This window comes from Argiope bruennichi, chromosome 8 (genome assembly GCF_947563725.1).
Source record: "Argiope bruennichi chromosome 8, qqArgBrue1.1, whole genome shotgun sequence".
NCBI classification, from domain to species: Eukaryota; Metazoa; Arthropoda; class Arachnida; order Araneae; family Araneidae; genus Argiope; species Argiope bruennichi.
Window position 1 is genome coordinate 40,170,716 of NC_079158.1, and position 13,278 is coordinate 40,183,993.

A 13,278-nucleotide genomic window follows, 5' to 3' on the forward strand; every position below is an offset into this window, starting at 1 on the left:
AAAGTATTTTTAGAAATATTTTATTGGGTTAACCATATTAAATGGATACTTTAATTATTTTTCTTTTAAAATGAATTTCGCCCTCTGTTTTGTTTATAAATTTACAATTCGGATTATGCTAAACTCTCAATAATATGCGAAGCATAAATTCATGATGAAAGTATTTTTGAAGATTTATTTGTGGTAGAGGGCATATGTACAATTAGAAGATAATAAACAGCAACTTTTTGTGCTTTCAAATTATTACATTTTTATGGAAAAAAAAGTAAATTGCTTTTGTAAAAATGCTTTTTTTCCATCTTATGATTGAAAATTTTTATAAATATATATTAGTTACATGAGGGATAAATTTATTAAAGTTTTTAAATCTGTATCAGATTTTTTTGTACCTGAAAGAAAAGTAGCTTAGACTATCAAGACTACTCTGCACTTTAATTGTAACTTCTGCATAAATTCACATTTACTATCTTTTATAAAACAAATGCGATAAAACCTACTGATAAAAGCAGAAAATAAGAAACTTAGTAGATAAACCAAAGTCCTCTCGTGATGTCATTTTTCCAGAATCTTTTCAGATGGCAATTCGTTGTCATTGGATATATTTTTCTTTTGATAGTGCATAGATTTTGATTGTCATTAAGCAAATAAACAATTTCTAGATAGCTTTTTTTCTTCCATTATTGTTAAACATCAGCTTCCGATTTGGCAGTTTTGTTCTTGGCGATGATTCAATAAAGTCTCGCCAATGGATGTTCTCCCACACTGAATCAGCAAGATGCGATGGCAGAATTTTGAAGCTCAGCTCGCGGCCGTTCGCTCCGTTTCAGCTGCTGTGATATATTTTCGGTATTACAAAATATATTCGTGATTCGGAAAAATTATCTAAGAATTACGCAAATGTTCTGGTATGTTTTACTTTTTTTTTTTCTTTGTGGTTGTCTTTCAATGTAAATTCGTCTGCGCGTGAAAATGAATACTTTTATTTAGATAATTCTTAAATTTTTCACAGAATTTAATTAATTACTGTTAATTTTTTCTTTCTTTTTTTACCGTAGCATATATTTAAAAATATTTTAGATTGAATAATTTATAAGATAATCTCCAAGAATATTAATCTTTTAAAAATCTTATTTTGTTTAATTTGATTATGATTTTTTTTTCTTCATTTCTTCAATTAATAGAAACGCAATATATTAAGTGTGGTTTTAAATATGATGTGCTTACTTTTTATTTTATTTATTAATTTTCTCCGAGTTTTTTTTCCCCTCATTATTTTTTTTTGTTTGTTTTGCAGTCAACTTTGAGAATAGTAAAATAAATGAAGACATATTACTTATTGAGGAGAGCAGGGCATGCTTATTATTCTGTCACTTGTTTGCTTAATATTAGGCAATTAATCTAGCATAACTAATTAAAAAAAAAGAAATTAACTTCAGTTTTCATTCATATTGAAAAGTTGTACGATTAGATATAGCTTTTATTTTCATTGAATTTTACTGTAAAACGTCATATCTTGTAGGAATTAATTTCGATGATTCAAGAGTTAAAGTTTTTTAATTTATAAAAAATAAATTTTTTTTTTATAGTTTTGTAAATTTTTATATATTTATTCTTTTGTTTATAAGTTATAATTTTTTATTAGTCATAATTTATAATCATCATAAATATTTTTTATTTATCATAATTTAAATAAGCAAGTCTAGTTATTTATAAGAGTTTTTTTCTTTTATTTAATTATTAAATTTTATGGCAGAAGGGCGATTAATTCGTATGGAAACTATTGCAAAAACTAGAAAGGGAAAGAAATCTATAAAATAGGAATATTCTCTTCTAATGTTTTTATATATTTAATAATAATTAAATATTTTTATATACATGTGCATTATATTTACTAAAGCATCGTTAGCAAAGTACATATGCTTTATTTTAAAGAAAGTGAATTCTTCTTTATTAAATAAATAGAATTTGTAAAAGTGAAATGTGTTAATTCTGATTTTTTCGTTCCCTATGATAAGCACTCAGAACAACGATTAATCATCTAATCCTTGTATAGAGCATCTTGATTTCTTTTTTTTTTTTAGTACAAAGTAAACATAATGTATTGCTTTGTATCAAAAAATTTCTTATAGTATTCTCTACTCTTTAAAATTTTAAGCTGGGTGATAAGATTCCCTTGGGAGGTCAGCCATTAAATTATAATGATGTACCTTTCCGTCTTATCATGTCTTATCATTAAGTGCTCATAATTTTTAGATAAAGTGCAATGAGTCATTTTATTACTGATAAATGCTGTATTCATTTAATTTTTTTATTGAAGATTAATTATTGAATTTCTTGCTTACGGTCTGAACAAGTTTTTGAAAAAAGTGACATTAGTTAGATTTGATATGCATTTTCTAAAAACTGTTAAATTTAAATCTTTGGTGCAAAAATGTAGGATATCTCTCATCGGGAAGTGATTTATAAATTAAGGTCATTTGCTGCTTAAAAATTTTTTTTGTGGCGATTTCTTGAAGTGACTAGAACACTTTCACTCCGCTTTGTTGCTATGACAACCGTGACGTTACCAGCTTTTCATTTTCTTGGCTCGAGTTTTTGTTTTTCCCCCATCTCCGATTTTGTCCACTATTTCAAACGTGATTTTGCCTTTTGATTAAATTTCAGATGATTGTGAGTAAAATGTGCAAGTGATGCATGAAGGTCGTTACCTCCCTCTCACTTACACCATCTTTTTTTTTCTTCTTTTTTTTTTTGCATCTTAAAAAGAGAATCATTTTATAATTACTTAAAAAAAAAAAAAAAAAAAAAACGAAAACAGGCATAGCTTTTGAATATATGAAGTATATTTGCAAGTAGAAAAATTTCATAACGACCAAATAAATAAATAAAAAAAATTCTATTTCGTTAAATCAACGGATCTCAACTTTTTTTTTAAATCCGAAAAATCTTTTTTTATAATTCAGTCTTTCTGTTAATATGCTTATAATTATACGCATGAAATTTGGTATGTAATGTTAAACACAAAACTGTATTTTCTGTTGATGAAATCGAATGTTTATCTGTCTGTCGGTCATTGCACATTAAAGCAGTACTCGAAAATATTACGAATTAGATCGAAAAAATTTAGCGTATAGCTTTATTACGGAAACTGTAGGTTAGAGTGTCCGAGTTTCAATTGAATGCTTTATCGAGTAAACTTTCCGTATGTTTGTCTATGTGCATTTTAACACAATAACATGAAATAACGATAAATTAGATGAATAACATCTAATGTGTACTTTTCACTTCAAAATTTTAGATTTACGAAATTTTGAAATATGGGATTTCAAAATGCACGCCCGATTCATTCTAATATGCTACGAAGCTAAACACAAAACATGCCATATTATGTAAATATACAAGAAAATGGAAGTAAGATTTTTTTTATAAGTAAGTATTGGGTAAAGAAAACCTTCGGTGTTTACACATTTGAAAAATGATAAAAAAATCGACAATATTTTAAGATAATTTGGAAATGTTATTTTATAATTATAAAGACGATATATTGAAAGGGTTGCATCATTTTTTTATACTTTCATCTGGTTGTGTTCTCTTGGAAATTATTTAATTTTGCTGTTTTTCTACCTGAATTCAACGAAACCTTACCTGTCAATTTTGTCACCAGTTGTAGAACACTGTGGAATTTATAAGGACTCTGAGGATATTTCGATACCCATTCTTTCTGCTAGTGGTGTTAAATTTTGTTTTATCTATTATCATATTTGATATTTTATGTTATCCTCGATAGTATGGAAAAATATTAGCTTCAAATTATGAAGAGTATACAGTCAATGAAAGATGAAGATCAAGATAAGCACATGCATAACAGCTTCCAGCATAACTATCGTTCTGTAGTGTATCAAGAATGCGGTCTTTTGAGCCCTGATCTGAGGCGGAGATGCGCAAATAATAATACAAATAAAAAAATTTTTTTAGAAAATCTGATCTCTGATCCGAAACATCGTAGCATGATAACGTTTTTATTTAGGATTGATTCGTTTGATTTGACTGCATCTCCTCGACTGATTTATATCACACAGTTTGCAGAAAGAATGCTTGACTGTCTGCTCGTCTCGTCTCACATCCTCTGAATTGTTCGGTATCTGTAACGGTTTTACATACTGAATGAATACGGAGCGAAGTTTTGTCCGGCCGTCTTATTTGTTTTACTGTCTTAGGGTGTCCCCCACCCCCTTCTTGTAACGATTTTCACATCGCGCAATTTACAAACATTATAATATTAAAAGTTTCTGTTTGTAGTAAGACCCCCTCCTCCCCTTTTTTGAACTCCTTCCACACATCCAAAAACCGTTTAACACAATTTTATTTAAAGATAAATGTCTTTATTTATTATTCTTTAGACCGAGCCTTGACTTTCGTTCTTAGTTCGGATTTTCTCAAATTTCCACTGGGAATAAGAATTTGGCTAGTCTTTTTATTAACACTTGACTATAACTACCATACTTTAATGATGCATAAAAAAAATATCGATATGGTCTAAACAGATTTAGGACCACTGTGTCAAAATGATGGCTGTAACTCAAACAAAATCGAAACGATTTTTTTTTCTCTTTCGGATGGTGCTAATGCTATATAGACGGAATTTTTTTCTTATGAATACACGCTGTTTCATTCTAATACTTCTTAATGATTAGTTCCACAATAGAAATGAAATCGTCCTCTAGAATGTTATGCTCTTTCCTGGTTGGTGCATCTAAGGAGCAGCTGATTTCAGAATGATAGTTGGCTGAAAGTAAGTAAAGACTAAATGAGTATGGCAGTAAAGACTAAATGAAACACACGTGTTTACAAAAGATTCAGCTGCGAAGTCAGCCACAAAATGGGATAGAATCCGAGTTGGTGAATACTCCTGAAAACGACTATATGGATTTAAAAATAAAAGATTTATTTATGATCAGACTGAATAATACGAAAACTGTGAGAGAGTACTTGTAAATATTGTTTATAATTGAATATTACTATTAAACCTCTTATTTAAGAATCAGTTTGCTTTTGTGATAATAAGATAAGTGGCTAAGATAATATAACTACAACGCCTAGTGAGGGCATTTCTATTCTTTTAGTTGTATGACAGGAAAGTTTATTTTTAATAGAGAGGAGACTAGGTAGCTCCATGGGCCAATCGCAAAAGACGAGAAATCTTATGTTTCAATAAAATTTTCTTGGAAGAGAAGAACAATAATATTTTTCCGTCGAAATTTTCATTTTGATAAGATATTATTTCGAAAAGTTGTCATTTCAACCTTAAAATTAAGTATAAATTTGTTGAAGATAAGTTTTTAGGCCCTTATCGTGGAATTTCTTTAAATTATGTTATATTTATTTCTGAAAGTTTTGTTTTGGTGAAATACAGCTTCAGAAACTATCGGCAGTTCGTTCGTTCTTCTAAAAAACGTTTATATTTTACATGTTTACTCTTTGATTTTTTAAAAAAAGAAAAGAATTGCTCACGAAAGTATCTCAGGAGACAAATTGTGCAAAACGTTTCTGTTTTAAGGGGAGGTAGCCTGCCTGGCACAATGCCTTTATGCCTTGACAATTTAACGGTTCTTTGACCTCTTCACATCAAAGCAAAAATGAGTCGCACTTTTTAATACCATGCTTTGAAAGGACTTTAAAAAGCTAAGTCAAAAAACGCGCCACATAATCCATTCTATTTCTGGGTTTCATTTCTGATGTGGGTGGCTCATAAGGCTATTTTCTTCTTCCCGACTTGCTATTCGCGTTTTTGACAACAGAAATAGCACTGGAAATGACTTTTTTTCCCCTCTTTATTGTTCAGTTTGGGGAAAATTTATGGGACGCTGGATGTTTATGCTGAAGATCTTTAGATTTCATACCGCCATCCATGTTAAGAATATGAACGCTTAATAGAAGATTGTTGACCTACCTGCTTGGATGATGATTTTGTGAATATTTCTTGAAACCAAATTTGATATATATTACACAAAGTTTAGTGAAGAATTTGTTAATTATGCAGTGTCCGAATGAATCTGTAATTTTTCGAATTTAATAGATGCGCACATTATTCTAGCTGAGAAGAGTGATCTTTTACTAAGGAACTGTTGATTGTTCGAATGAATTGAAGTTTGACCTCAATCCCGATTTTGTAGTTTTTTTTAATTGTAATTGAAATAATGATTTGATGTAATTTAATGAGTAGGCTGACTGTATTACATTACTGTACTACTTAGATTTACACATTATTCTTAAAGCAAGGTGAATATTCTTTCAATAAGAGATTAACGTTATACTGACTGACTATCGATGATCTGTAGCTTCCATAGTTTTGACCTCAAACCGGATTATAAATTTGTTAATTTTTCGTAGTTTTTTTCATTGCAGTTAAATCATTGTATTATAATATTATGATGATGTTATATGATTATGTATAGTTACATAATTATGCTATGAAAATGTGAAAATAAATGGAAATGTGTCCTAATTTTTTGTTACACGAATTTAGTTTCTTATTTATAAAGTTTGCAATATGTTAAATCTTTGTTATTGTAGTCACGCTTGTATTTAATATGCCGTGAGTTACAGGAATGCTATAGACAATGTCAAATTAAGTAAGCTGTACATGTAAACTACAAGTGACCGTATGGTAATACAGTTGACTGAGTCAATTATAGTTATTGACTGGTAAGTCAATTATAGTTATTGACTGGTAATATGGTCAAAGAAATTAAACATTTCTTTTTGAATGCAGTTTATACTTTATAACATATACTGCTGATTCTAAACTTAATTATAATAGTATGCCGTTAAAAAAATTAGAGCTAATTTTTGACCGTCCTTTTGATTTTGAGCCACGGTCAGATGACGAGAGCGATATTTGTGTTGCACTCCCCTTTCTTGTCTGGAAATATAGCAGAAAGAGGACGATGTATAAATAAAATCAAGTTTAATATACATGACATCCGAAAACACGACGGATGTTTTAATGGAATCAGATTTAGAAACCTTAATTCTGGGGTTCCAAAAACTTTCCGCAAGATACCGCGATCCCAAAATCTAAATTTAATGAATGAAGAATACTCTGTTATGTGAATTCTAAATTATTCGTCTTTCGGGAAAACTTGGACTTGGAGTATTATTAAGGTAACTTGATGACATTTCATGTAGTTTTTGGATGGACAGTAATTGCTATAACCAATTAGTGGTGGCATGTTGTGGCCTTGCGTGTTTGCTCTTGATGCTAGCTCGCATGTGATATCAGTGACCGTTTTTAAAATGTTTTATTTTGTCCCATGCATGCACAAAAATTTTATTTCCATGATTTAATAGGGTTTTATCCCGTATAATGAAATCTTGTAGAGACATCTTTAGTTTTATAGTAATAGAGATTAGGGCACCCATTTTGAAAGCTCTATGATGACAAAAATTTTGTTGCGCATAATTTTTTGTATACTAATTAAAAGGCATTGCTCTATTGCACACATTTTATATTGATGCTGCTTTGCATTTTTATTTGGCACACTGGCTAAAATTACACCATGTCGAGTCATCGAGGATTAAATAACTTTCATAAATAATACATTTATTTCACTTTTAAAATCCATGATCAAGTAGCAAAGTTAAAGCACAGTTAAGAGTATTGAAGAAAGTGTTCGATATTTTTCATTATTACAAAATTTTACAATTTGCGATTACTAATCGGTGTTCACTATATTCTAAAATATTCATCGCTCATGAAGGTATGATGGTGGAAAGTGGACACAATTACTAATACCGATGTTTGGGCTCATCAAAATAAGGTAAAATGAAAGATGTAAGATTAAGTATTTAATTTTTAACTAATCGATATGTATGTATATACACAAGTTTCTAATTATCACAAAATAATGCGGTTCAAATAGATATTAATTATTTGCATCGGAAACGAAAGCTAAATGAAAAACAAATTAACTCTCTCTCTCTCACTCTCTCTCTTATTCACTGCGTATCACCCCTTTTGAGGAGTAAAAATCTCCCAACAGCGATATGCATAGGGATCTGAAATGAATTATATATTTACATTTGTTATTCTACTGGCTATGTCTCTAGTAGGAATGACAAGAACTCGACCTCGAAACTCGACGACATGTTAACTATTTTCTAATCTTATTTACGTCATTTATTACCATCTTCTTGTATATCTACTGATGCTTACTTTTAAACATTTATTATTAATGTCTAAAATACATAACTAAAAGCCGCAACAAAGTGGAAATATAGAAATTCTTCTATTCCTTTATGCTTTTTTGCTGTTTTTATGAAATGTATACAGAAACGGAAAATTCCTTGAGAAAGCCCACACTTTTTTACGAATAAAAAAAAAAAATCCATTTGTGGAAGAATAAGATAATAAAGCTGATAAGCAATGTGCGCAAGAAGAATAAAGCTTCATTCCGTATCGATGCCATTCAAGTTAGTCATCACATAAGAAGGCAAAATCTTTGTTGTCCGCTAACGAAAGCTAATTATAACTGACGTCTTTTACAAGACATAATCAGAACAGATGATAAATGACTCGGAGGGCCTTTTCTGATCTTCTCATCAGAGCTTGGCGTTGCCTTGAAATCGTCGAGATGGTAACATTTACTCATTATCATCATCCAGCTACAAACCATGACTGATGTGCCCTGCCTTGTGCTTGTCAGAACATCAACTTTCATGGCCTATCTTCTTTTATGTTTTAATTCAATTATTATTCATATTACTTAAAATAGTTTTTGTGTGCTTGGAACTATGCATAAAATCTTTACTCTCGTATATGAAGTATGCAAATAGAAAATATTTTAATCTTCAAAGGGAAAAAAAAAAAAAAAAAAATGTCTGCATACGAACTCGATAACATAAAAACGCTCTGATCTAGACAAATGAAATTTCTTATATGGTCTTACACCATATTTGTAGATTTCACGAAATTTTGAGTGAAATTCATTCACACGAAGCTTGTCTGACTGTCCAAGTAAAAGTGAATATGATAACTGCAAAACGGAAAGAACTGGAAGGATAAAATTTGGTACACAATTTTAATACCTAAATTGCAGAATCATATTTAATCTTGAATCAAATCCATGACTAATTTATCTGTTAGTCTTTGCATTCCCTGTTTTAATGCTACCACTCATGACTGCAACAGCATTGATGAATAAAATTTGGTATACGATTTTAATGCTAAAATTGTTTTGTGTCAAATTTTGTTATTAATCTGCCGAAACAAAAATGTCATTCAAACCCTTATGTGTTTTTCTTCATTATACTATGAAGCCATGAATCGCTTATTTGTGGGTCTGAAAATAAAAACCTGAGCACTCGTGGCGTTCACGGCTTTGTCCAAAGTCCGCAATTGCTATGCTGGAAGGGAAAGAGATAACACCTTTATTAGGGGGCACCTGAAAAAAGTTTCTGGTAGACCACCCCTATTTTTGAAAAATAAAATAATGATTAAAATATCAGAATTATAAAATGATTTTTTTAAGTAGCTTAATTTTTTTATAGTAAAATTTTGTAATTATGTTCTCAAGTCAAATTTAAATAGTTTCATTCCTCCAAACTATTATACTGCGTTGGTCCGATGACCCAATTTTTCCAACGATCCGTCCTGTATACGGGCTTTGGGCACGTTAAATCCTTCAGTGTTGAAAGTCTACTTACTGGTAAATCCCCTGATAGTCCATACACTTCAAAACGGAACGTTATTGTAGGCAAACTGTGTTCTTGTTAATTTTTGAATTGGTTTAAATTTCCGAATCTTATCGTCTTTAGTTTACAATGCAATCATCTCTCAAATCATAAAGCAATATTAGTTACCACTTATTTAGAACTCCGGATAGAATTAAAATTATATGTTCTGTTCTGTAATAGCGCCTATATAACACATTTCGTTTTAAAATTTGGTTTTTATAGAAACGGCAAAAATAGCAGGATATTCATTTTATTTTTTACATCTAAATGTATAGGATATTTCGAAAGACCCCCCCCCCCGCCTAAAATCTCTGTCCTTTAGTCTGTTTCAAAATTAAATAAAAAAAACTGACGTCCGCGTCAATCCTTTTCAAATTTTAAATCGTAACAATACAACCTGACATTCCTATCAAGAAACTGATTAAACAAACACTAGCAGACACTCCTCTAAATCAATCATTTTTGCGACAAAGTGAGGAAATACATTCAACAGAGCCAGACGAACTCTTTTTGAATTTCATAATTCAAACAATGTAACCGATATAAAGCATTGAAGCATAAGCAACCGAAGCATTGAAGTTGTCTTTATTTAATATTAAAAAATATATCTATAAAATCAATCAAATCAGAATCATATGGGTTAAAAATACAAACCAAATGAAACATGAAATTCTGTCCTTTCTGCTTTTGTCAAAGAAACAGATACTCTTCGATACATCTTTCAATGCATGTTATCCTTTATGATGGTCTATCTATTCAAATCATTAATTTGCAGATTTGTTTAGGGCCATTTCATCAATGTAATGGATGGATTGTCAGAAAATATTGAGTAAAAAAAGTTTTTAAAAAATTCAATTCAGAAAGGTTAATAAAATGTTTGCAAAGTTCTTTATTTTTTTTTACTTTATTGAGAGTCATGTTTTGCAATTTTTTGTTAATATGTATGATAGATACATATTACTCGGATACTTTTAGGCAGAATTATTTTTGATTTGGGAATCGTTAGCACTCTGAAATTCTGATTCCCGCGACAAACTAAATGGTGAGGCCACCTTTTCCGTGACACGACCGCTATACAGAAATAAGTTCCTCTTATACATAGCTATTTATCAGGTTCTTTTAAACACGATGGAATTGGGCTTACTTCTGAGTTGGCTTTATTTTTATTTCCACCCATTCCCTACACACATATTAGTTTAGTTTAGTTATATATAACGTCCCTTTTTAAAGCAACACTAGGGCTATTTTGAGACGGACCTTGTAATTTTGAGCCGCGGTCAGATGACGAGGATGACACTTGAGCTGTCACCCCCGTCTCCACACCAGCGGGAGGACGTTTAGCCCGGACTGATTTAACGTACACCATACTCGCTTACACGATTATTCTTTGGTAGAATCGGGTCTCGAACCTGAAACCCTCCTTTTCCGAAGCCGAGAACTTACCACCAGGCCACCGCAGCCCTATCCTACATACAGAATCGCACACATCCATAATCATTTGAGTGAAGGAAATGTTTAGTGCCTTATTGTGTTATCCACTAAATTATCCCTTGTATTGCTTCAACCGCATAGCCATGCAATTGACAGGGTATATTTTATTATTTTACTTATCAGCTTCATGTAGTCCAGATGATTTTGATTCCCCTCCTCCGTGAAACAGATATCAACTCATACAGTTATAATCACGCGGTTAAATGCTCTAATATATTATCAGTGTATATTATCTATCACTCTTAAGAACATGTGATTATGTGTTCTTTAGATTTAAAAAAAAATCTCAAACCAGAATTTAGCTTCATATCTCTTATTTCAAATCATTGCACTTAGCAGAAATTACGTTACTGAAAGCAACACACATTTCACAGAAGATACGAAATATGTTTGCCTACCAAAGACGAGCAGCGGATGTTTTAAATTAACGAGTTCCTCTTGCTTCTTAGAAGCAATGTACATTCTTATCATACATATGTTGATCTATAAGTTGTAATTTTGCTGATTGAAAATTCAGTATTTGAGTTGTATTTTGCACTGTGTTGGGGAGGAAAAAAAAATGTTTTCTATGGGAAATGATGCTCGGCTTTTGGAGTTAGGCAAGTTTTTGAAATAACTTATGTATTTTTAATAATTATTTTCTTGATATCATGGTATTTTTTTTCTGAAATAAGGGCTGCTATCTGTTTGTCTTTTACTGTCTCGTGTGGGTGAAAGTATTATAATTGATAAGCATTCGAACTCGACATTAAAATGAATCTACGCGTTTTAGACCTCTCTGAGGCCATAAAAATCTATTTATGTATCCGGCGATGGACACAATAACACAAAAAGGTAAAGTAACTCAAGTAGATCTAGATGAGTGAATTTTAGAAAATGAGCTTACATCAAAGTTATATACCTATATTAAATTTTAAATTCTTGGTTAATGAAAAAATTCAATTCTGATCAAAAATGCATGACCAATTCTCTTCACTATGCTGTGAAACAGTGGCGTAGTAAGGGTAACTGATGCTCGAGCGCCCAATATGAATTTTTCGCTTCCACCATATCGTGTTGCAAGTTGGGAAGAGTAAGTGGCATGCGATGACTTGGCATTATTTCCCCCTCTCGAGATATCTTTAAAAACTGTCATAAATGCAATTATAATTTGTCCCGAAAATAACCACAATACTGGCGCCCAGAGCATCTTTAATCACCATGCCCTCCTCCTATCCTACGCCACTGCTACGAAGCTGAACTCAAAACATGCCATCATACCGTAAAGTTAAAGGGAGCCGGACATTGCTGTTATTTTTTCATTGGCTCCAATTTAAGGAAATTTGTTGAATATATCTAAAAAGATAAAGATGTCTATTTCAGAATTTTTATTTTAAAGTTTTCTCTGAATCTTTAATTTAATTCTCTAAGAATTTCAAGGCAATGAAACAAGTAATGAGAGATATATAGATTCATTTTGACTGACACGTTATTGCCGTTCACGCTATGTTTGAGAGCTTACTTTCTTTGGAAAATCACCTTTTTTTTAACCTTGAAGTAAAGCAGAACACTTCTGTAAACTTTGTTGTTCATTCATTTTTTTTGTTTATTTTAGTATTTCTGTTTTTGAAGTCTAAATTCATTTTTCTGAAGTTAATTTTTTTCGAAATGAAGTCTTTAACAAAACGCATACGTAAAAAACATTTTGCGCAAATTACGTAGGTTGTTTTCTGTAAATTCTCAAATATCAGCATAATAAAATTAAGAATCGGTTTATAAGGAAATTGATTAAAATTTTTTTTTAAGTACTGAAAACAACAATATCAGATATGAAAAAAAAAGAAAAAAAATATGTATGATTTTTTTTCAATCACTGTTTAGGTGTCCAAAATCGAGTTCTTAAAATTTTAATCAAAATCGAATTTTTAATTTAATTATTACAAAGATTATTAATTAATTTTGAAAATTAAATTAGAATTTTTTTTTTGAAAAAAAAAGAAAGTTTATGCTTTATGAAAATATTTTTAAAAAGAATTTAAGCCTTAAATATTTCTGAATTTTAAAAATGGTTTA

General features: G+C 30.5%; 1 protein-coding gene across 5 annotated transcripts in view; it reads left to right on the plus strand.

Moving 5' to 3' along the window:
* The window catches only part of LOC129980957 (uncharacterized), an 82,586-nt gene that overhangs the window by 30,253 nt on the left and 39,055 nt on the right, over positions 1 to 13,278 (plus strand). The window contains exon 1 of one of the 5 annotated variants that reach the window (XM_056091487.1): positions 768 to 905. The exons of the other annotated variants lie outside the window; for them this stretch is intronic. The gene's annotated coding sequence lies outside the window, so the exon portion shown is untranslated. Of the gene's footprint in view, positions 1 to 767; positions 906 to 13,278 lie in introns of those variants that run through there. 5 annotated transcript variants of the gene reach the window in all.